Source organism: Gobio gobio (assembly GCF_949357685.1).
Source record: "Gobio gobio genome assembly, chromosome: 2".
NCBI classification, from domain to species: Eukaryota; Metazoa; Chordata; class Actinopteri; order Cypriniformes; family Gobionidae; genus Gobio; species Gobio gobio.
Window position 1 is genome coordinate 79,589,657 of NC_137098.1, and position 26,574 is coordinate 79,616,230.

A 26,574-nucleotide genomic window follows, 5' to 3' on the forward strand; every position below is an offset into this window, starting at 1 on the left:
AATACAAATCATAATCCAGGCCTGGTCCTCTCTCGTCCTTCACTGTCGTCGCTCCTCCTTTATACTCCCGTCACTCCTCCGTGAGAGACGAGGTCAATGCGGCACGCAGCTGGCGCTCATCATCATAATAATGGCCGCGGCCTCATCCCGCTCTCACGGTCCCTCAGCCTCGCTGCCCGCCACATACCCCCAACGCCCTTCGCAGGCCGGGGGGTACCCATGAGCCTGCGCTCTACTCCCCCCCCCCCCCCTCACGGCGGCCGCTGCACCTGGGGGTAAGGACAGCGAGGTGAGAGAACGGAGCCGGGAGCACGAGGAGCGACAGAGACGAGAGAGTGGAGAGAGGAGAAAAAAAAAACAAGAAGAAAAAAAAAAAATTTGTCCGGTTCCCTGACACACTGCCGCTCGGTCCTCAGCCCGGCGAGAGGCTCTTCCTCGCGGTGCTATGCGATGGCACTGGACGCTCGGTGGACGGCTCGATCCTCCTCCGCCCCCTGGCGGCCGGCGGTGGCTCCTCCTGTCGAGGGCAGCCGGCAGCGAATCCCAGTCCCGCGCTCCCTGCTCCTCCCCAACATGGCGGACGGCAGCAGGCTCCGGCTCAGGGCAAGCGCTGGCGATTCCTCCGCTCCCTCTCGGACAGCAGCCACCCCACCTCGACCCAGGGGCACGGCAGCGAGTTTTCCGTCCCACCGGATCTTCATTCGCTCCTGCACCACCGCCTCGGGCAGCTCCTCGCGGTCTTCACCCATCCGCGCTGCCCGACCTCCTCAGCACCGCGATCCCCCTCAGCAGCGAGGGCTCTTCGACAGCATGTCTCTCCTTCCTCCCGGGTTTAGGCACCAATGTAACGAGGTTAGTTCGTGTGGGAAGAAGGAGGCGGGAACCGTCGAACAATAAACAACAAACTTTAATCAAATGAACAAACAAAGTGAAAGTAAAAGCGGCAGCCCCTCACGGACGACTGCCGCACACATACATAAACAAAACGTAAACAAAAATACAAATCATAATCCAGGCCTGGTCCTCTCTTGTCCTTCACTGTCGTCGCTCCTCCTTTATACTCCCGTCACTCCTCCGTGAGAGACGAGGCCAATGCGGCACGCAGCTGGCGCTCATCATCATAATAATGACCACAGCCTCGTCCCGCTCTCACGGTCCCTCAGCCTCGCTGCCCGCCACAGTGTCCAACATAAGAAATGTGAATTCTTTAAAGATTCACTGGAGTATTTGGGACACAGCATAGATGCTCAGGGTCTTCATAAGTTACCAGAAAAGGTCAGAGCAATCGTGGATGCGCCCGCCCCGAAGGACGTCAGTCAACTTCGTTCATTTCTGGGACTTATAAACTACTACAGTCGATTTATCCCCGACCTTGCATCAGTGTTAGCACCCCTCAATGCTCTTCTGTGCAAAGGGAAGCAGTGGCTGTGGTCTCACGAGTGCGAGGATGCATCCGATAAGGCGAAAGAGTTGTTGTTGTCACAGCGAGTTTTGACACATTATGATCCACAGTTACCAATCAGACTGGCCTGTGATGCATCGCCATATGGTGTCGGAGCCGTCATCTCACACATACTCCCATATGGACAGGAAAGGCCAATAGCATTTGCCTCGAGACCGCTGAGCAAAGCGGAGCAAAACTGTGCTCAAATTGAAAGGGAGGCGCTTGGTATTGTCTTTGGAGTAAGAAAATTCGACCAATATTTGTACGGCCAAAAGTTAATGTTGTTGTTCATGGGTATTGATGCTCAAATTGAATAATTGTCATAAACCTGTCACTCATGCCAGCAGACACAAAAAGCTCCTGGTCCATCCCCCTTACACCCATGGAACTGGCCAGAGTCACCATGGCAACGCATACATGTGGACTTTGCAGGTCCATTTGAAGGACACATGTACTTAGTAGTAGTGGATGCTCACTCCAAATGGCTTGAGGTGTGTGTGATGGAATCGACTACATCTACCAAGATCATTCAGGCACTGAGGGGACTGTTTAGTCGTTATAGAGTTCCAGAAGTGCCCGTTAGCGACAATGGGCCTCAGTTCACTTCAGATGAGTTCCAGACATTTCTCAAGGCTAACAGAGTGACACACACACGTTCAGCACCCTTTCACCCTTATGCCTGAATCATAATCACACACTGTTTGTTCAAAGGCCAGAGGAGAACTGAGCGACTGAGTCTGGTTTCTGCCAAGGTTTATTCTCCATTCTGTCTCCTGATGGAGTTTTGGTTCCTTGTCACTGTCGCCTCTGTCACCTTCAGCTTTTGGCTTGCTCGGTTGGGGACACTAAATATTCAACTAAATTACTGATCTACCCACATTGTCATTATATATGATAATATGAAATAAGCTGAGCTGATGACATCACTGTTTTCTCCAGAGCGGCTATACAGCCGAAACAAATTCTGTTGCATTATTTTCCTGTTTAACACTGTGAAGCTGCTTTGAAACAATCGGCTTTGTAAAAATCGCAATATAAATAAAGGTGACTTGACTTGATTTAATAAGCAGAATAACTGTATTCACCATTATTGTGATCAGTGTTTGCTTTAATTGGGCTCTTTACCTAAGTAAAAATACAAAAAATAAGAAACTAAAACAAGCTTAAAATAATATAAGCATAAAAGGAAATAAAATAAGGTAAATTATTTTTTAAATAAGCTAGAACATTAAATATCAAAATAAGCTTAAAATGAAATAAAATTTGCTAAAAATAATATTAAAATAAGCTTATAATTAGCTAAAATAAATAAGCAAATAATAAAATAAACACAACAAATAAAATAAGCTTAAACAGGCTAAATAATTATACAGCTAAATAAATAAATAAATTCTGAATTATGTTGATAATTGATAATAAATGTTGTTAATATTTTGACTATTATTATTATAGGTGTATTATATAAATACTATATATTGTTTAATATGTATAAGTCCCCTGATGTCCGTGTATCCCTGCTTAAGAATCATAATCCAAAGTCAAACACTTAATGTTATTACGACAATCTATTTTTATTTATTTTTGACCAATAATCAAATCATTAAATACAGTACAATATTTGAAATATTTTAATAAAAGCCCAGATACACCAAGACTATAGTACTGACAGAAAAGGTTTAGTTTTAGCACACAAAGGAACTCTCTGGAGCGGCTCTGTTTTCAGTAGTAAGTATTCTGTGGACACAGCTCTATTAGTAAGTATTCTGTGGACACACAGCTCTATTAGTAAGTATTCTGTGGACGCACAGCTCTATTAGTAAGCATTCTGTGGACACACAGCTCTATTAGTAAGTATTCTGTGGACACACAGCTCTGTTAGTAAGTATTCTGTGGACGCACAGCTCTATTAGTAAGCATTCTGTGGACACACAGCTCTATTAGTAAGTATTCTGTGGGCACACAGCTCTATTAGTAAGTATTCTGTGGACACACAGCTCTATTAGTAAGTATTCTGTGGACACACAGCTCTATTAGTAAGTATTCTGTGGACACACAGCTCTGTTAGTAAGTATTCTGTGGACACACAGCTCTATTAGTAAGTATTCTGTGGGCACACAGCTCTATTAGTAAGTATTCTGTGGACACACAGCTCTATTAGTAAGTATTCTGTGGACACACAGCTCTATTAGTAAGTATTCTGTGGACACACAGCTCTATTAGTAAGTATTCTGTGGACACACAGCTCTGTTAGTAAGTATTCTGTGGACACAGCTCTATTAGTAAGTATTCTGTGGACACACAGCTCTATTAGTAAGTATTCTGTGGACACACAACTCTATTAGTAAGTATTCTGTGGACACACAACTCTATTAGTAAATATTCCGTGGACACAGCTCTATTAGTAAGTATTCTGTGGACACACAGCTCTATTAGTAAGTATTCTGTGGACAGACAGCTCTATAAGTAAGTATTCTGTGGACACACAGCTCTATTAGTAAGTATTCTGTGGACACACAGCTCTATAATTAAGTATTCTGTGGACATACAGCTCTATTAGTAAGTATTCTGTGGACACACAGCTCTATTAGTAAGTATTCTGTGGACACAGCTCTATTATTAAGTATTCTGTGGACACACAGCTCTATTAGTAAGTATTCTGTGGACACACAGCTCTATTAGTAAGTATTCTGTGGACACAGCTCTATTATTAAGTATTCTGTGGACACACAGCTCTATTATTAAGTATTCTGTGGACACAGCTCTATTATTAAGTATTATGTGGACACACAGCTCTATTAGTAAGTATTCTGTGGACAGACAGCTCTGTTAGTAATGTTTCTATGGACACACAGCTCTATTAGTAAGTATTCTCTGGACACACAGCTCTATTAGTAAGTATTCTGTGGACACACAGCTCTATTAGTAAGTATTCTGTGGACACACAGCTCTATTAGTAATGTTTCTGTGGACAGACACTAGGGGGCGCTCCTGGTCTCTCTTGTGTCCTCTGAAACACGTCTCCATTCGGCTGCTGCCTCCACTGCAGGTTTGTCTGCCTTAACATTCCCTGAGAGATCAGTTTCTGCTGGATCTGAGGAAACAAACACAGACATGCTGTCTGAATGATTCATGAGACAGGTTCTCAAACAAACCTGCCATTAGTTTTGAAAATAGCAGCATTTTACACTGAAATTAATCAGTTGAAATTCTCTCTCGATTAGAAATCTCATTGGTTTTAGAGAATCAGTTCGTATAGATGTTTCATATACAGTAAACAAAAGATTCACAAATAAAATAATAATTTGAGTGGTTCTTACGAATGTAGCACTTGATAAGTTCAAGAATAAAGACACATTTCTGAGTGTCACTCACCAGCTGGAGGATGGCCGCCTTCATAACCGGATCATTCACATTCTCATCCGACTTCACCTCCAGTCTCAGAACCTGTTTCATCACCGGCACTGTGAGACACACAATTAAAAAATACATTTCACATGTTCTTCATGATCAAAAATCCTGCTAACCGGGACCAGTCACAGTAACAATAATAGAATCTGTTTTTTCAAAATGTTCTCTGAAATTATGCCGAAAGCACCAACAGTGGCACGTGAGCATCCGAACTGGACCACGGAGCAATGGAAGAAGGTGGCCTGGTCTGATGAATCACGTGTTCTTCTACACCACGTGGATGGCCGGGTGTGTGTGCGTGGCTTACCTAGGGAACAAATGGCACCAGGTTCACTATGGGAAGAAGGCGTGGCGGCGGAGGTAGTGATGCTTTGGGCAATGTTCTGCTGGGAAACCTTGGGTCCTCCATCCATGTGGAGGTTACTTTGACACGTACCACCTACCTAAGCATTGTTGAGCCCATGTCAAGCCTTTCATGGAAACGGTATTCCCTGGTGGCTGTGGCTCTATCATTTACATTTACATTTATGCATTTAGCAGACGCTTTTATCCAAAGCAACTTACAACTTGGGGGTACACGAAGCGATTGGTCATGAAGAGTCGAGTAAGCGCAACAAGTGCCTGAAATACTGAGACCGTGTACATTGCTCAGTGTAGCATAGGCTAGAGTAGGGAGGGAAAAGAGGGGGAAAAAGAGGAAAGGAAAGGTTTTTTTTTTTATGAGGTTAAGTGGTCATGGAAGAGCTGAATTTTTAGTTGACTTTTGAATATTGTCAATGATTCTGCATTTCGGATGGCGGTGGGAAGATCATTCCACCAGCTGGGAACGTTGAATGAAAATGTTCTGGAAAGGAATTTTTTGCCTCTCTGTGATGGTACCACAAGCCTTCGCTCACTGGCTGAGCGAAGGCTTCTGGTGGGGGTGTGGATTTGTAGAATCGAGTCAAAGTATGCAAGAGCGGAGATCTGTAGGCAAGCGGCAGCGCCTTAAACTTGATGCGAGCAGCGAGTGGTAGCCAATGGAGAGAGATGAAGAGTGGTGTGACGTGGGTCCTTTTGGGCTCGTTGAAGACAAGACATGCTGCTGCATTCTGGATCATTCAAAGTGTATGGATCGCACAAGAGGGGATTCCAGCCAGAAGTGCATTGCAGTAGTCAAGTCTAGAAATAACCAGGGCCTGTACAAGAAGCTGTGTTGCGTGCTCTGTTATGGTAAATGGTAAATGGACTGCATTTATATAGCGCTTTTAACAGACCTACGGCCATCCAAAGCGCTTTACATTTTGCCTCACATTCACCCATTCACACACTCATTCACACACCGACGGCGGTGTCAGCCATGCAAGGCGCCATCCAGCTCGTCGGGAGCAGCTGGGGTTAGGTGTCTTGCTTATGGACACCTCGACACTTGGTCAGGTGGAACCGGGGATCGAACCACCAACCTTCCGGTTTGTAGACAACCTACATGAACCACTGAGCCACTGCCGCCCCAGTTAGGAGTCTGTTAGGAACGGTCTAATCTTCCTGATGTTGTGCAGCGCAAACCTGCACGAGCGAGCTGTCTTAGAAATGTGTTCTTTGAAGGACAACTGATCATCAAATGTTACTCCAAGATTTCTGACTGACTTTGATGGGGAAATCAAGGATGTCCCTAACTGGATGGTGAAGTTATGTTGTATGGCAGGACTGGCGGGGAAATGAGAAACTCAGTCTTTGCCAGGTTGAGCTGCAGGTGATGTTCTCTCATCCATGCAGAGATGTCCGCCAGACAGCTGGAGATTCGTGCAGCTACTGTGGGGTCGTCTGGTTGAAATGAAAGGTAGAGCTGAGTGTCATCAGCATAGCAGTGGTATGAGAAGCCATGTACCTGATTGATGGGTCCCAATGAAGTAGTGTAGATGGAGAATAGGAGAGGACCAAGCACTGAGCCCTGAGGAACCCCCATGGTCAGTTGATGTGCTTGGGATTCCTCTCCTCTCCAGGCAACCTTGAAAGACCTACCTGTGAGATAAGACTCAAACCAAAGGAGTGGAGTCCCTGTGATGCCCAGTGATGAAAGGGTCGACAGAAGAAATTGCTGATTGACAGTGTCAAAGGCCAGGTTTGGAATCAGCTTTAGCTATCCGCAGGGCTTCAGTGACCGACAGTAGTGCAGTCTCTGTGGAGTGGTCTCTTTTGAAACCTGATTGGTTGACGTCCAGTGCATTATTCTGTGAGAGGAAGGAGGAAACCTGGTTGAAAACAACTCGTTCAATAGTTTTCGTTATGAATGGTAGGAGGATGGCTGGAGAGGAGAAGTTTAGATACTTCTGTCTCAGTGAGTGTAGAAAATGAAGAGAGAGGATGTTTGGTTGTGGATATGGCTGATCTAAAATCCACAGTGGGTGAGAACTGCCTGGTGATAGTTGTTGTTTTGTTTGTGAAGAATTGGGCAAAGTCGTCTGGAGATAGGGAGGAGGTGGAGGAGGACAGAGGAGAGAGTTGAATGTTCTGAAGAGTGTCCGTGAGTTTGAGGTGCTGTTGATCTTGTTTTGGAAATATGTAGATTTAGCTGCATGTACTTCATCTGAGAAGGATGAGAGCAGGGACTGATACTTAGCTAGATCAGATGGGTGATTTGATTTACTCCATTTTCTCTCTGCTGCCCTGAGTATCGTCCGGTGTTCACGAATAACATCAGATAACCAAGGGTTAGAGGGGGTAGCTCGTGCTGGCCTAAAAGAAAGAGGGCAAATACTGTCTAGACAAGAAGTTAAAGTGGAGCATAAAGTGTCAGTTGCAGTGTTAACATCCATAGAGGAGAATTGTGTGGATAAGGGAAGGGAGGATGACAGAGCTGAGGAGAGATGAGAAGGCGAAAGTGAGCGTAGGTTTCGCCTGAAAGTAACTGGTGGAGGAACTGGTGGTGCATGAGTAGTGAGTTGAAGATTGAATGTGATGAAGAAGTGATCTGAGATGTGTAAAGGTTTGACCAAAATGTTGTCTGTAGAGCAGTTGCGTGTGTAAATGAGGTCCAGATGGTTGCCAGATTTGTGGGTATGTGAAATGAGATCGAATGATGCTAGGAGGGAGTGGAAATCTGAAGCATAAGGTTTGTCCAGGTGAATGTTGAAGTCGCCAAGGACTATGAGTGGACTGTCATCCTCTGGGAATGAAGACAGCAAAACATCCAGCTCATCAACAAAGGTGGTCAATGGACCTGGGGGGCGGTAAATGACTACAATATGGATTTTAAAGGGAGTTGTAAGCGTAATAGGGTTATATATATGGGTTGAGTATTTCCAGTTGTTAGAAATGAGAAGACCCGTGCCTTCCAGTCTGGCGAGGGGTGTGAGAGAATAAGAAGCTATTAGAAAGAGCAGCAGGTGTTGCTGAGTCTTCTGAGCGGACCCAAGTCTCAGTCAAGGCCAAGATTTCGAGAGTGGATTGAGTGGCAAAGGCTGGAATGAAGTCAGCTTTATTGACAGCTAACTGACAATTCCATAGCCCCACAGAAACAGAGGGAGGGGCATTAGAGGAGGAGGGAACAGGATGTAGATTAGCAGTGTTACGGTGCCGTGTACGTGTAATTGTGGGGCGTGGTTGAGAGATAACGGGAATGGACTGGACACACATAGTTAGAGAGAGGAAAGGAAGGTGAAAGAGGATAAGAACCTGAGATAAGAGGGTACCTTACCGGAGTCCTTGCATCGGAGGAATCGCGCAGAGAAAGAGTCGAATACAGATGTCTTTACCCGCGTCGCGCCAGCTATGGAATGCTCCTTAAATAGATACTATTCACTGTTTGAATGAGCTCAGCTGGGAGCTCAGCAGGCTCTGATAATTATACTTAAACGCGCAGATAAGATAGCCCTTGAATGGCTTCAAATCAATAACAATCTCTGCCTGAATAGGGCAACTTACTTAGGTGCAAGTGAAAAACGCTTGTTCAGTAATAACGAACTCAAATATTATTAAAATGCAATTTACTATGACAGGATAAATTACAGACAGACAGAATAAAATGCAATACCAGTAGGAGAATCAACACTGTTCTAGCAAGTACTACTTTAAAGTGGTGGTAAACCACGATTTCACTTTTCTAACTTTAGCTAGCGTGTAATGTTGCTGTTTGAGCATAAACAACATCTGCAAAGTTACAACGTTCAAAGTTTAAAGTAAAGAAAGATATTTGCTTTTAAAGAAATCAGTTTCTAAGGACTACAGCAAACGGCCGGTAGGGACTACAGACATTCATCCAAGGTCTCTGACATCCCCAGCCCCAATATTTACATAAACCCCTCCTCCGAGAATATTAAATAAGGGGGGGTGAGGCCATTTTGTATCGCTGCGTTGATGTGGTTAGTAGGCTGGAGTGGTGTAACTGCAATGCCGACGAAACGCTGTTATTTTCATCCGGATTGCAGGTCCACTTTGTTCAGCCTTCCTAGGGACGGGGGTGCGTTGCAGCAGATATATGCTGCCCATCTTAAATCAAAGCAAGAGACAGACAGGGGTCGGAGGAGAAGACCGGAAAATGTGACATAATGGACAATATTCGTCTAAATTTGCAATACACAAGCCGCGGTTCAGCTGCGCGAGACAAACACTGCCAGTGTGAATGAACAACACGAAGGGCTCCCGCTGCACATTTCGAAGGAAAGCTTCAACAATCTTTATGAGTTCAATGCAGGATTCGCACAAAGGCTTGTCCTGAAAGATGGATTTAAAAACAGAAGCTGTTTACGGGCCACAACCTGTAAGCATGATTTATTTTTCGTCTATGTGTTTTCCTGTATTAGTTCGTATTGTTAATTGTACGTTGTAGCAAGGAAGTACACAGATGACAATGCTCATTCATACTTAACGTTATCCGACAAACACCTAATGTTACAAACTTTTTTTTTTAAATCTCAACAATCTCAACTTGGAATTAGTGTAAATTATTCTTTGATTAGAGCTTTTATGTATTGTTTATCTACAGGCATGCTAAACTTGGTTCTGTGTTTGATTTGGCTACTAGTAAAGCCAATGTTTAGTGTTCGTTTTGGGTTAATAGTTCTTGCGACAGATATTTGGCTATAATCGTTCTAAAAATACAAGAGTAATGGTGCCATTCAGTAGCGATCACTATAGATCCGCAGTCTTTACTCTTGAGGAATGAACAGGTTCTGCTCGATCATCTTCACTGAATTGTCTGGGTCTGATTCGGGCTCAAATTGGTATGGTTTTATTGACGCCGTTGTTTCTAATACTACCCAAAGCACAGTCTACCAGTAAAGGTAAGGGGCGTGGCGTTTCCGACAAACATGCACTAGGCGGTTAGCGAATCACAACACATTGGGCCAGCTAACCAATCTGCCTTGAAATTTTTTAAAAACGAAGCATGAACACATGTTACAGTGCAGCCCACAAACACAATCAAAAGAATGTGTTTTACCACCCCTTTAAGCCGTGCAACAGAAGTTCAAACACATGCGCTCTCCCGAACTGCTTTACGCGCCGTTCGCTTTCAGCAGATAATGCGCCGCCACAAAGCACAAATGCTTAAGGAATGGTTTGAGGAGCACAACAACGAGTTTGAGGTGTTGACTCGGCCTCCAAATTCCCCAGATCTCAATCCAATCGAGCATCTGTGGGATGTGCTGAACAAACAAGTCCGATCCATGGAGGCCACACCTCACAACTTACAGGACTTAAAGGATCTGCTGCTAACATCTTGGTGCCAGATACCACAGCACACCTTCAGGGGTCTAGAGGAGTCCATGCCTCCATGGGTCAAGGGACCAACACAATATTAGGAAGGTGCTCATAATGTTAAAAAAATTTTTTAAATCACAATATTATTTACATCACAGCGCACTGCGGCTTTATAACCAAAAGAAATCTGAGTTTTAAAGCACAACTATCTTTACTGCTGTCTTCTACTGTGCATGGTTTGGACGCGGTGCCCAACAGACCAGCCTCAACTCTTATTACTCTTATTATATACTCACATGTCTGGCAGAAGAAAGGGTGTTGACGGCTGCATAACTGATCGTCCCACAGTCTGGGAGTTTGTATTTTTTGCACTACACATTCTCCCGATACATCCGGTTGACCAGAGGCCCAGTTTCTGAGCGGAGACGGGCTGTTATCGGACCAGACATACGGGTCTCGGTAAAGGCCGATGTATGCGAGTTGACCTGCAGGAATGAGCTTCTGGATCTCAAGGTTCTCGGTTTTGTTCTTCACACAGGCCAGATCTGTGTAAAACTGTCTGCAGTGTCTCTGAGCTTCTCTCCATGGCTTTTGCTCGTTAACGATGATGTATTTGGATGTAGTATTATCCTTACCTAACAGATAAAAAAAGCAACATGATGGCCCTTTAGTGGCTTTGTAATAACCATCTACAAAAATGCATAAATGTAAATGCAATACCAGTGACGGCTGGCCAACAATTACCATTGTAGCATATGAAGATCCTGTAATCCCAACACGTTATGTCATGAAAATATCCACTACTATCCATTACTGAACAATATTCAGCCTTGAGGTCATTTGGTTCACCTGGTCCCCAGTTTCTGTATTCAGTTCCTCCTTCCTTGAAAAACTCTTGATCGTCCAGAGCCCAAAGCCACTGATATTGACTCGATAGCTTCAGTCCAATCCAGGCGAATTGTGTGGACCCAAAGTTTTCCTGAGCAAAGACTTCCTCCATTTCTGCCTGGTCCCATAGAGTCAGCAGATCGTTGTAGTTATCTCGGCAGTATTGCTGCGCCTCAGCAAACGTTTTGAGTTGATTCACGAAGTAGATGTGTTTATAGGGATTTAAAGTGCCTTGAAAATATATCATTATTGGTCATTATAATTGCCATTTAATATGCAGGAGCAAAGGATGAGCTATGACATAAAGCACATGTGTGTATTAATAGTTTTATATCTCACCTATAACACTGTATATACCGCAGCTCATGAGGACGAGAAGAAGACTCTGCTCCATGGCTCTGTCCTGTCAACAGCTCAAATAATGCCTCCTCTGTATGTTTGTCTGCTTTCCAGCACAAATATTTAAACATTCTTCACCCAGTGAAATTATGGTTCTATATTTGTTGCTTTTTTAGGGGATTTAATGGTGCTTTATGGTTATAATACATGTATGCACTTTTTAAGCATGGACCTGCAAATGACACTTTCAACTTAAACTGTGGTAAATCTTGAATGCTTTGGATCACAGACTGAAGTTGGGTCTCTTTTTAAAGACGACACTTGACACATGATTGCTGAAGTGAAACAAGTTTTAAAAAAGTGAACTTGAAAAAAAGTTTGACAATTTTAATTTATTGCACAAAAATATATATTTTTATATGAAACATTTTTTTGTGTTCACACAGCAAGTGTCAAAACCTTTACCAAGTTTTGTGCCATTCAGATGAAGTAAAAATTCTAAAAAATAAACGTAGATTTATGTAAATGACTGAAGAGCAGCAGAGAAGCACTTGTTTTGAAGAATTTATCAAAATTAAGTGAGTTTATAAATTAAGCAGATTAAAAATCAAATGAAATAATCTTGTTTACCCTTTGAATTAAGTTTATTTTTCTGACCCCACTGGTAGATGTTTGTTCTTGTTTTAAGCACACACTAACTCCATTTTTAAATAAATTTTTCAGAAAACAAAACTTAATATCTTCAGTCATTTCTCCTGTCCAGAAAATGTGTCTTGATTTAAGAACGTTTATATATTTGTGCTGGAAAACAAGACAGAATTCTCTTGAAATTAACACAGGCAAAAAAAAATTCACACCAAGTAAAAATAGCGTGCTATTCACACTAGCTCCACCTAACAATGCCTGGTTGGGCCAAACAAGATTAAAAAAACGCCTGTATTTCAATGTTTTCAGTGGTGCAATCAGTAAAGCGTATGGCTAAAGGATCTTGGGTTTGACGCGATTGACTCGGGTTCGAATCCGCCTTTTGCAGAGCTAAATCTCATCACAAATCACATCGGAAATGCATTTACTTTCAATTAAAATTAAGAAAATACTATAAATGTGGAAATAAAGTGCCTAACGAAATGTTTAATAATAATAAAGCATTTATTGGGTTAGGGGTCATGTAGGGAGGGATTGTATTGTCCCAAAGGGCGGCATCCATTTAATAATTGTAATAAATTTAATCATTTACATTTTTTCTGTTATTATTGCATCCTGTTAGCATCAGACCGGTAGCCCTCACCTCTCTGGTGATGAAAACATTTGAGAAGATTGTGAGAGGGGAAATATTGAACTATGTAGAAGATAAATTAGATCCCTTTCAGTTTGTGTATAGGGCAGGGAGGGCTGTTGAAGATGCCGTTACGACTCTAGTGCATTTAGTAGCTCAACATATGGAGACTCTTTTATTGATTTTTCATGTGCATTCAACACAATTAGGCCACATGTGTTAGCCGAGAAGCTTGTGGAATTATTTAACCTGGATCTTAATCTGGTAGGATGGATAGTCAACTTTTTAACGAATAGGACACAGTGTGTGTGCGTGCCAATGGTCAGCTATCCTCCATGTTATGTTCCTCCACAAGTTCTCCTCAAGGGTGCGTACTTTCCCCCCTGCTTTTTTATTTTATATACCAATGATTGCAGTACTACATTGGAAAATAGATATATATTGAAGTTTGCGGATGACACTGTTATTGTGAGCCTTATAGCAGTGGTTCCCAACCACGTTCCTGGAGGACCCCCAACAGTGCACATTTTGCATGTCTCCTCAATCAAACACACCTGATTCAGGTCATCAGCTCATTAGTAGCTACTCCAAGACCTGATGTGGGTGTGTCAGACAAAGGACACATCCAAAATGTGCACTGTTGGGGGTCCTCCAGGAACGTGGTTGGGAACCACTGCCTTATAGCAAACGAGGAGACGCATGGTTCTGTGGTGGAGGACTTTGTTTCTTGGTGTACAAACTGTGGACTAAATTTAAATATAGCTAAGACCTAGAGCTAAGATACATGCTAAGGACATGATTATAGACTTTGGAAAGTCTGTCATTTCTGTCTCTCTTGAGCTGGTGGATGAGTATAGATATTTGGGTACAGTGATTGATAATAAACTTAACTTTGACGGCAACACTGATGCCATTTGTAAAAAGGTCCAACAACGTTTGTTTTTCCTAAGGAAAATTAATTATTTTAAGGTATGTAAAGTGCTAATGACACTGTTTTATCTGAGTTTTATTGAATCTGTTATTTCTTACTGTGTCATTGTATGGTGTGATTGTATTACCTTGTCTAGTAGAAACAGAGTGACCAAGTTAATTAAGACTGCATCCATGAGTATCGGAGTTCAACAGAACTCTGAGGTTCAAACACTCATTCATACTGACTGCTATTTCTATGTTAAATCAATTGTAATCATGGATAATATGCTGTCCATTTTAAATGAATGTCTATGTGTGTGACTGTATAAGTGTTATGTGTGTGGCACCTGTGCAAACTAAATTTCCTAAACGGATGAAATAAAATTGAACTGAACTGTTAATGTACACCAATACTGATGTTCAAATAATGTGTATCTGTCAAAATAAAGTATAAATTACATGTAATTACTATTTACACATATTACAAAGAACTGCTACTTTTATATGGTGTAATAGAATATATCACTATTTGCCGCTGCCAAAAAAATGTGTTTCTTGTTTTTTAACAATAATTTTAAAAGGTTTTATTAGAATTTATTAGAAGATATTTGGTAACAAAACATGTTTTCTGAGTTCATGCTTAAAACAAGAACAAATATCTGCCAATGGGGTCAAAGTGTAAACAAGCTTAAACAGATTTTTGTTCTCATTTATCTACTTAATTTATTAACTTTTCTCAGAAAACAAAGACCTCAATGTCGTTGTGCATTTCCAGTCAATGCATCTTTTGAAGAATGTTTAGACATTTGCATTCCCCAATTGTAAGTCATTTGGATAAATGCGATGTTTGAAGCATGTTTTTAGATATCTGTCCTGGAAAACCACCTGTGAACTTCTGATAATAAATGCAGTAAAGATTTGTACTCACCTGTTGTGTTGAACTCTGACGGAGATCTGTTCAAGCTCTTCTTCAGGCTGTCAACTATCAGGTTTTCTGAATGACAGACTAATTTTAATCTGGATTTGCTTGAAACATGAAGCCTTTTATTCAAAACACATTCAATGAGGCAAGCAATGCAAAATACCAACAGACTAAGACTTAAAGGACTTAAATCAAGACACATTTACTGAAGACGCAAAATGACTTCAGATAATTTTTTTTTTTTTATTGTATCAAAATGAAGTGAGTTTGTGCTTAAAAACAAGAACAAACATCTGCCAGTGGAGTCAGAAAAATAAAATAATTCAAAGGGAAAACAAGGTCATTTTTCTGACCCCACTGGTCTATATTTGTTTTGTTTTAAGCACAAACTCACTTCATTTTCATAGTTTTCAGAAAACAAGACTTAATATCTTCAGTCATTTTGTATAAGAATGTTTAGATATTTGTGCTGGAAAACAAGACAGAAACACTGAGGAAGAACATCATTCTCTGCAGTGTATGGAGCTAAAACTAATGTGATAGCCTGTTACTCCCCTCGAGGTTTAATAAAGGCTCAAGTTGTTCCTGGGTTTTAAGACAAAGTCTTCAAACATGTCTTTACATGCTTCCTTATTGCCACATTTCCACATTGCTGTCAGAACTTGTATAAATAAACACAGAAAAAGTAAATGAACCTTAAATTCTTAACATACTTGCAGACAATACTAAACAAAATTACATATAAAACTAAGAAATAAAGAATACATTTATGTCATGTAAAATAATATCGTAATCGGCTGGTAACACACACAGTCAAGTAACACAAATATAATGAAAAGGAAGGACAAATAGACCTCATTGGCCGCATGAACCCGAGAGGGTAAACTTAAGGGATCTCATTTGGGTTTGTTATGTGTATTAGGAGAATCAGAAAAATTAAACCCTTCAAACTAGAACAAAAGCAGATTTAAAGGTAAACCTGGACGGTCAGGTCACATTTATGAAAGCATGTGTGATGAAACTTGTTCAGGTTGTGTGATGCCCTCGTCTTTAAAAAACTATGAACAAAACTACACTGTGATGCAGACAACATTAAACACGAGTTCTGTTACAGTATGTGGGTAAACAAGCATGAATGTGCTGTTTTATTGCCTGCTAAGAACAAATGATATGTCACACATAGTAATATAACTCTGCAATAAAAATATTACTTTGCATTGACCTGACCAGGCAGCCATCACACCCTGCCTTTCCCAGTTGACGCCACTGGTTGTTGATGCTGTTCATGCTAATACATACTAATACTTGTTGATGCATTTGAACCATGTACTTACACAATAAATCATTTTGTTACTGTGTTGGGATGCCACTTGATGGCCAATCTAAAGGCGTAGAGAAACACTGAGCTCATTGAATTCTTCAACTTCCCTCAACTCAAAGCTTTGTTTGTAGTCTAATCCATTTTCATGACATTTTGTGTACATTTGACTAAAGACCTGATGAACCCAAGTGGCACGTCTGTCCTAGGATAACCAAATGATCTGCGTGAGAGATTGATGCTAGCTATATTATTCCTTAATCCTTCACTTCTGCTTACAGTCACGGAATCGCCAGGCTCCTTAGGAGTAGTTTGGCGCATGCTCTGCTGCGACAACACAGTCTGTACCCACGCTCTCACAAGTCTGCGTCTAGTCACTTGTCTATTTGTTTGTTCTTTCATCTGAGTTGTTTACGTACTGTGTATACCATCGAAATTACCACCATGGCTAGTTTGATCTTCATCGGGAAAACACTGGGGATCATGGTGATCTTTCTTTTGATCACCTGTAATCTCAGGTGTGTAGCATGTCACCCGGAGGGGTATTGCAGCAACAAACTCACCTACTCCCGTCAAGATCTCCTCTTGCTCCGGGGCTCGGCCACATTTGGTCTAATACCATCAGACGTAATTCCAGCTAATATCCTGCACAAACCGAGGAAAAGAGGAAAGCGAGGAGGTGTGCGCGCCAGGTTACGGAGGCGTCCTTTTAACCCTCCACTTCCCTCAGTGGTGATGGCTAATGTACAATCTCTCCGGAACAAGATGGATATTCTACATACTAGATGCCGAGGGGAGAAAACCTTTCGTGAGGCCTGTATCATCACGCTGTCTGAGACATGGTTGAATGATTCCGTTACGGACGAAGAGGTTAATTTGGAGAACTTCACCATCATCCGAGCGGATCGAACGAGCAGCTCTGGTAAGGAGAGGGGCGGAGGGGTCTGTGTTTACATTAATAATCGTTGGTGTAATAACATCAAGATACATGACAGAGTCTGCACACCTTGTATTGAAATGCTGACGCTTTCACTTCGTCCATTCTACCTCCCGCGGGAATTTCCCACAGTGGTTATCAGCTGTGTTTATATCCCGCCAGGTGTTAATACTAACACAGCATCTGAACTTATAGTCAACAGTACTCATTCTATGCTAAGTAAATATCCTGATGCTCCGGTGTTTGTTATGGGGGATTTTAATAGCTGTAGGCTGAACAGCGTCCTCCCATCCTTCAAACAGTATGTGAACTCCCCCACAAGGAAAGAAAAGGTGTTAGACCTGTGTTATGGGAACATAAACAACGCTTACACTGCTCACGTGCAGCCTCCATTAGGCTCCGCAGACCACAATATTGTTTTCTTGTTTCCACAATATAAACAATTGCTTAAAAGGGAAAAGCCAGCCACCTGCAGAATCACCCAGTGGTCAGAAGACGCAATTGCACAGTTGCAGGGGTCTTTGGCCTGCACTGATTGGAGTATTTTTGATGGAGACTTGAATACAAAAACTATGCTAATAACCCACTATATTAAGTTCTGTATGTTAACCACTATTCCAGTTAAAACTGTAAGAAAATACCCCAATTCTAGACCATGGATGACCCACCAAATAAAACTTAAACTCAAGGAGAAACAACAAGCATTCAAGTGCAAAGACTGGCTTTTATTGAAAGACATTAACTGCTCTGTGAAAAGTGAGATTAAAAAGGCAAAACTCGTATATAAGGACAAATTAGAACATGATTTCAGCAGTATGAACACAAGGCAGGCCTTTCAGAGAGTAAAAACACTCACTGGTACAACTTCAAGAGTCAGTATTTCTACACCTTCTGATCTCAACCTGTTCACCCGTGACTTGAATCATTTTTATGCCAGGTTTGACACTCTGAACTGCAATACTGAATGTGAAAGACTGCTCGGGAGTTTACCCACTCCCGAGCAGCCATATTCTGTTCCCCTAACAGTAAGAGATGTCTACCAGCAGCTCAGGAGGTGCAAAACTGGCAAATCCCCTGGTCCTGATGGGATCACGGGTAGGTTGCTTAAGAGCTGTGCCTTGGAGCTCTCGCCTGTTCTTCATTCGCTCTTTACTGAGTCATTACAGACCGCAACTGTCCCCACCCTCTGGAAAACAGCTACCATCATTCCTGTTCCCAAGAAACCTCGTCCTTCTGATCTGAATCACTACCGACCAGTAGCACTCACTTCCATAGTAGCAAAATGCCTTGAGAAACTGGTACTGAAGACCATCCTTCCAGTCGTCTGCTCACAGCTGGATCCTTACCAGTTTGCTTACAAGGCCAAAATAGGAACAGAAGACGCTGTTGCATCCCTCCTTCATACTATTCTTCAACATCTGGACTCCCCTGGCCATTATACCAGGATTCTTTTTATAGACTTCTCTTCTGCTTTTAATACAATTCAACGTCACACCATGATAACCAAACTTCATCATCTTCATGTGCCACCTCTGTTAATTCGATGGATTAATAACTTCCTCAGTGACAGACCTCAGGCGGTAAGGGTGGGGAGTACGACATCCTCCACCATTACTGTAAACACAGGTGCCCCTCAAGGTTGTGTCCTCAGCCCCTTTCTCTATACGCTTTACACCAACGATTGTCGGAGCCCCTCTCCTATCATAAAATACTTCAAATACTCGGATGACACAGCCATTCTCGCTCTTCTCACAGGCAACGATTCAGTTACATCATACCACCAATCTGTTGCTCACTTTATTAAATGGTGTGAGGACAGCCATCTTCTCCTTAATGTTGCTAAAACTAAGGAACTCATTATTGATACACGTCAAAAACGTTCTACCTCTCACTGCCCTATTACCATCAATGGCCAGGCGGTAGAAATTGTTGACAGCTTTAAGTACCTTGGCATTACCATGGACAATAAACTAAGCTTTGATCAACACATCATGGACATTCATAGACGCTGCCAACAAAGACTCTTTGTCATACGCAAACTTAGGACTTTATCAGTTAAACCACACTTTTTGCTTCGTCTTTATCATAGTGTCATTGAACCTATCCTTCTTTACTGTGCCACTTGTTATTTCACCATGCTCTCTTTGACTAACAGAAACAAGTTACTTAAAATTACCATCACCTCTTCAAAAATAATTTGTCTCCCAACTCCCAATTTGTCAGCTCTTATTGACACTGCTATCCTTCGTAGAGCAAATACTATTATACTAAATCCTAGTCACCCTCTCAACTCATGTTTCACTCTTCTTCCCTCTGGCCGCAGATACAGACAGCTGCCTCATAAGAAATCACGCCTAGGAAAGAGTTTTGTACTCTCAGCTATAAGAGCACTGAATTTAAATAATGTATAATTTCAGGTTTATACAGTCTTTGCTGCTGATGCTATCTTTGTTTGTTTACTTATGTGACCAAAAATATGTGTTCTGTGTATTCTGTAGGTATGTTGATGTTATATGTGTTGAATGTTGTTCCTGGTACAGTCTGTGGAAATGAATTTCCTCTACTGAGGACAATAAAGAATAAATCTAAATCTAAATCTTAGGCCCTGTCCACACGAACACGGGTATTGTCAAAACTGCAGCTTTTTCTATGCGGTTTGGCCGTTTGTCCACACGCAAATGCAGTGTCCGGACACTGAAACACACACACACACACACACAGTCTAGTCTCGTCTATGGCGATTGGCGAGTTCAGACTGCATGATTTTCAAACTGGTCGGATCACTGCTCTTTTCACACTGTATGACTCTCTGGGGAAGCATTCAAAAGCTGCTGTGTTCACACTGACCGATGGATCGGTGACAGGGGGTTTCACACTGAATGACTGTACAAGAGGAAGAATCACTGACAGCTCTGTCTGGTCCGCAAACTACATTTCACAACCAAACACACGCGAGAAGTGACCAGGAAACAACGCGAGATCACGTTCGTGGCTCGACTTGTCGAGACTAATTTCCAAGATGGCTAATGGTAATATTCTGTCTTTATAAAGTATCTTCTTATTAAACTGTTTGTACACTTACAAAGTTCTCAATGCTTCGGTTTGCATGTAGGGATCCTCATTATGCTACCGTGTTAGCGTGAGGCTATTTTGAGCCTTGTTAGTGGTATAAACTAGCGATTTAATTTTACTTACTCTGTGCCCCATTCACTCGCGTTATAAGCTAATCTGTTTTTAGAGATAAAACTCTTTACATTCGATTTTCATGAAAACGCATACCAGAGAACGATCTACTCGGTTAATTGTTAATTACCCCTAGGTTCATTTTTCACCGGAGTTGTCCTTTAAATCGGAATATTCAAAAGATCGGAGGCAACACGTCGGAGACGGGTTTATTGAGGATGACATATCGATTAAACAATTATTAAATAGGAATATTCAAACGTTCGGAATCATCACGCCAGAGACGGGTTTATTGAGGATGACATATCGATTAAACAATTATTAAATAGGAATATTCAAACGTTCGGAATCATCACGCCAGAGACGGGTTTATTGAGGATGACATATCGATTAAAGGTGCCCTAGAATTAAAAATGTTATTAAACTTGCCATAGTTAAATAACAGGAGTTCAGTACATGTAAATCACATACAGTGAGTCTCAAACGCATTGCCTCCTCCTTCATATGTAAATCTCGTTTGTGAAAAACACCACGGAAAAATAGGCAAATCTCAACGTAACACCGAGAATGATGCAATCGTCGGGATCATTAATATGTACGCCCCCAACATTTGCATATGCAAGCACATGTTCACTGTCAGGCGAAACTGCGCAGCCGTATCATCTCTGCAGGTAAACAAGCGTCACGCAAGGATAGCGAACATGGCAGATCATGGAAACAAATGTGATGTTCCAGGCTGTGCAGGGGATGTGAAGACGTTTCATACTCTTCCCACATATAAAACATGTCAACAGGCATGGTTGATGTTTATTTATAATCGGATACCGCAACAATTTAATTCAAAGTTGTTAGTTTGCTCAGCCCATTTCACCACGGACAGTTTTTCAAACCTGGGACAATATCTATTCAATTCAATTCAATTCAGATGTATTTGTATAGCGCTTTTCACAATACACATTGTTTCAAAGCAGCTTTACAGAAAGTGCATTTCGTAAATGTACATTGAAAAATGTTAGAAAGAGAATGTTAAAGAAAACTGTTAGGATAAGTTAATCAATCATGTATTATTTTAGGCCATAACAACGCTGGCGTTGAGTCGTCTCTTCACAGGCGTCGAGTCGTCTCATCACAGGCGTCGAGTCGTCTCTTCACAGGCGTCGAGTCGTCTCATCACAGGGGCATCTGAAGTCTCCATGAGAGGCTGGATACAAACTGGAGCTGACGAACTAGTTACCTTGGGACTAGTGTCCCGAGATAACAACAGAAAAGCAGATGGGAAATAATTAGCATAGCTCCTGTTCAGAATATTAATGCTTTTGATCCAATTTAACTGTAGTATAAAAGGTAATTATAATCTGAACGCTTGGCTAAATATCTAGTAGGCTTTGCTCAGCGTCCGACACTGAAGAAAGGGGCAATTCCAACCATATACCTGCAAGCAGTCAGTGATTTTATCCACTTCTTGACTGTCTAAACAATTTCTGATTAAATTGAAAGTTTCTTAGAGAGACAACATTAACGATAATATCCCCGTTGTTGTCTAGATCCAATGCAAGATGCTAGTACAGTAACAATAGGATAATCCAAGTATGCTTACATAACTAAATAGTATGTCTAATGACAAAGGTTAATATTATTTCATGCCAGTGTTATCATAAATTACAAAATACAACCGTAGATCCGTAACGTACTATATTAGTTAGTTGCTTACACATAGCTCACTCGATCCTTCTAGCTAACGTCACCTTCTCCACCATTTAAGTTGAAACGATAGTAATTTGATAAGGCTTCTAGTCAATTTGTTAATAAAATCAGTACTCTACTGTCAAACTCAAATGTTACTGTACAAACAACATATTTAAGCGCTACCCAGTTCAGTTTGTGATTCAAAGTGAAGAAGCTATCATTGTAAAATCATACAGGAACACATTACAATAATTAAAATGTTTTTACAATGCTAAAAAAGTTGTGACTGCTGATGTGTATATTTAATGCTATATGCTAGTTATCGTTTAGGCTGAAGTTCTGGTATGGAATGATTTTGCAGGTTCCTAATTAAAATAAAGACTTAACTTACCATTCAGAAGCGTTCATTTCCAATCTCAAAACATGTTGTTGTTCCTCAAAATCTGCATCTTCGTCAGAAACAGGCTCAAACATATAAGGTTGAATGCATAATCTCTCCATCGTCATGACGGTCAGTATAGATGTCCCTGCTATCATTGAGCCGCACAGTGAAACAGCCAATCAGAGTAGAACTCTGCATTAATATTTATGACCCTTCCAAATTGTTGTAAATGGACCTGTAAAACCGTATCTTGACAATTATTGACATTAAATAAGCCATATACCCTCTATGTAGATACCAGAGAACAATTTAAAATGTTGTTTCAAATCATTCTAGGGCACCTTTAAACAATTATTAAATAGGACGTGAAATGTCGTGTGCTCATATGACGTGCGCTCAAAACGTCCGCTCCGACATGACATTTCTCTGTACAGTTGTCATGATCCCAGCCTGTGTTTCCCTGTCTTGTGAGGACTTTTTTTATTTCCTGTCTTGTGTCATGTTTTGTAGTTCTTTTGTAGTTTTTCATGTTGATTAGTTCTCCCAGGTGTTTCCAATTTAGCCACTCCCTCTTGTTATCTTGTTAAGCTAGTTTTCCCTTTGTATATATAGTGCTTGTGTCTTACTGGTGTTTGTGGGTTGTTGTACATGTTATGGTTGCTTCTAGTTCGTGTGTCCTAATGGTCTTTGTTCCTTTGTTTCTTTATTCCTGGAGTTATTTTGTTATTTTACTAAAAACCTGCATTTAGATCCTCGCCTTCGCATGCTTTCTTCAGCACGTGACAGAAGAACAACCTACCACTATGGATCTAGCAGGAGGAAATCAGGACCCTATACGTATCCTTTGCTCCATGTATCAAAATGGCCGTTCCATTGAGGAATATGTGAAGGACTTTCTTGCCTATTACCATCTTGCTCCATTGGATGACATTATGCTGATGGAATGTTTCTGGAGCGGGCTGGACAATTACATTGGCCAACTGATGCCGGAGGAAACTACTGGCTGGACCCCGGCTCAGTATGTTGACCTTGCTCTGTGGCTGTGTGGATCTCCATTTATGGTAGGGGAAGTGGAGGAGCTTGGACCACTGTGTACCCCAACTGTCATGGCATCCAAACCCAAGTTTCTACCCATCATGATCACACTGCCCACCGTCCAGAGTCCAGCTACGTCTCCTGTACATGTCCAGTGTCCAGAGATGGCCCCAGCCAATGACCAGCGTCCAGAGATGGCTCCAGCCACTGACCAGCGTCCAGAGATGGCTCCAGCCACTGACCAGCGTCCAGAGATGGCTCCAGCCACTGACCAGCGTCCAGAGATGGCTCCAGCCACTAACCAGCGTCCAGAGATGGCTCCAGCCACAGACCTGCGTCGAGAGATGGCTCCAGCCACAGACCTGCGTCCAGAGATGGCTCCAGCCACTGACCAGCGTCCAGGGATGGCTCCAGCCACAGACCTGCGTCCAGAGATGGCTCCAGCCACTGACCAGCGTCCAGAGATGGCTCCAGCCACTGACCAGCGTCCAGAGATGGCTCCAGGCACTGTCCCGAGTCCAGAGAGGGCTCCGGCTCGTGTCCCGAGTTCAGAGAGGGCTCCGGCCTGTGTCCCGAGTTCAGAGAGGGCTCCAACCCGTGTCCCGAGTTCAGAGAGGGCTCCGGCCCGTGTCCCGAGTTCAGAGAGGGCTCCGGCCCGTGTACCGAGTCCAGAGATGGCTTCAGCCACTGACCAGCGTCCAGAGATGGCTCCAGCCACTGACCAGCGTCCAGAGATGGCTCCAGCCACTGACCAGCGTCCAGAGATGGCACCAGCCACAGACCAGCGTCCAGAGATGGCTCCAGCCTCTGTCCATAGTCCCGAGAGGACTTTGTCTCCTGTCCTGAATCCAGAGAGGGCTTCAGTCTATGAACTCGCTTCAGAGTCCTTAGCTCCTCCCAAGAGAAATTTGGGAGGGGGCTATCCATCCACAGAGGCCATTCCTGAACTTTCTGTACCAGCCTGGTCTCCTGAATGGTCTGTGCCGCCCTGGCCACCGTGGTCTCCTGAGCTGCCTCTGCCTCCGTGGTCTCCTGAGCTGCCTGCGCCTCCGTGGTCTCCTGAGCTGCCTCTGCCTCCGTGGTCTCCTGAGCTGCCTCTGCCTCCGTGGTCTCCTGAACTGCCTGCGCCTCCGTGGTCCCCTGAGCTGCCTGTGCCTCCGTGGTCTCCTGAACTGCCTGCGCCTCCGTGGTCCCCTGAGCTGCCTGCGCCTCCGTGGTCTCCTGAACTGCCTGCGCCTCCGTGGTCTCCTGAGCTGCCTGGGCCTCCGTGGTCCCCTGAGCTGCCTGCGCCTCCGTGGTCTCCTGAACTGCCTGCGCCTCCGTGGTCCCCTGAGCTGCCTCTGCCTCCGTGGTCTCCTGAGCTGCCTGCGCCTCCGTGGTCCCCTGAACTGCCTGCGCCTCCGTGGTCCCCTGAGCTGCCTGTGCCTCCGTGGTCTCCTGAACTGCCTGCGCCTCCGTGGTCCCCTGAGCTGCCTGCGCCTCCGTGGTCTCCTGAACTGCCTGCGCCTCCGTGGTCTCCTGAGCTGCCTGGGCCTCCGTGGTCCCCTGAGCTGCCTGCGCCTCCGTGGTCTCCTGAACTGCCTGCGCCTCCGTGGTCCCCTGAGCTGCCTGCGCCTCCGTGGTCTCCTGAACTGCCTGTGCCTCCGTGGTCTCCTGAGCTGCCTGTGCCTCCGTGGTCCCCTGAGCTGCCTGCGCCTCCGTGGTCTCCTGAACTGCCTGCGCCTCCGTGGTCTCCTGAGCTGCCTGTGCCTCCGTGGTCTCCTGAACTGCCTGCGCCTCCGTGGTCTCCTGAACTGCCTGCGCCTCCGTGGTCTCCTGAACTGCCTGCGCCTCCGTGGTCTCCTGAACTGCCTGCGCCTCCGTGGTCTCCTGAGCTGCGTGTGCCTCCGTGGTCTCCTGAACTGCCTGTGCCTCCGTGGTCTCCTGAACTGCCTGCGCCTCCGTGGTCTCCTGAGCTGCCTGTGCCTCCGTGGTCTCCTGAACTGCCTGCGCCTCCGTGGTCCCCTGAACTGCCTGCGCCTCCGTGGTCTCCTGAGCTGCCTGCGCCTCCGTGGTCTCCTGAGCTGCCTGCGCCTCCGTGGTCTCCTGAGCTGCCTGTGCCTCCGTGGTCCCCTGAACTGCCCGAGCCGAAATGGCTTCCTGAACTGCTCCCTAGCCCAGGTCCGCCCCCTGCATAGGTCTGGCCCACCATCCCTCCCCCTGTTCTGCCTCCATTCCACCACCCTTCTAGACTGTTTCCTGTGGAGCGTCTGGAATCCGCTCCTTAAGTGGGGGGCTCTGTCATGATTCCAGCCTGTGTTTCCCTGTCTTGTGAGGACTTTTGTTATTTCCTGTCTTGTGTCATGTTTTGTAGTTCTTTTGTAGTTTTTCATGTTGATTAGTTCTCCCAGGTGTTTCCAATTTAGCCACTCCCTCTTGTTATCTTGTTAAGCTAGTCTTCCCTTTGTATATATAGTGCTTGTGTCTTACTGGTGTTTGTGGGTTGTTGTACATGTTATGGCTGCTTCTAGTTCGTGTGTCCTAATGGTCTTTGTTCCTTTGTTTCTTTATTCCTGGAGTTATTTTGTTCAATGTGTTATTTTACTAAAAACCTGCATTTAGATCCTCGCCTTCGCATGCTTTCTTCAGCACGTGACAACAGTAGCCTACTATACTTGTAGCCATTAAAACACGTAATTAGTTTCAGTTGAAATATTATAATGTTATTTTTTAATTTAATTTACGTTGAAAAGTGAACAGGACACATAAGGTGCATGTCAGAAGACGGGGGTCTTCAATAAGTTCAATAACACTTCAATAGGCTTTCAACAAAACAAAACTTTTCTTTAAAGTGAATTTTGTTTTGTATAAATTGTATCTTAATTTTAATCTATGTTTAATCAACCAAATTGCCCGGATTTAATAAATAATTTTACGTTTACATTTAGTCATTTAGCAGACGCTTTTATCCAAAGCGACTTACAAATGAGGGCAATAGAAGCAGCTAGAGCAGTCCAAGGGACACAATATCAACAATATGCAAGTGCTGTAAAAAGTCTCAGTTAATCTAGCACAGAACAGAATTTTTTTTTTTGATAAGTGCTATTCTCGATCGGTCAGGTGTTGCTGGAAATGATATGTCTTTAGACGTTTTTTTTGAAAATGGCTACAGACTCGGCCGCACGA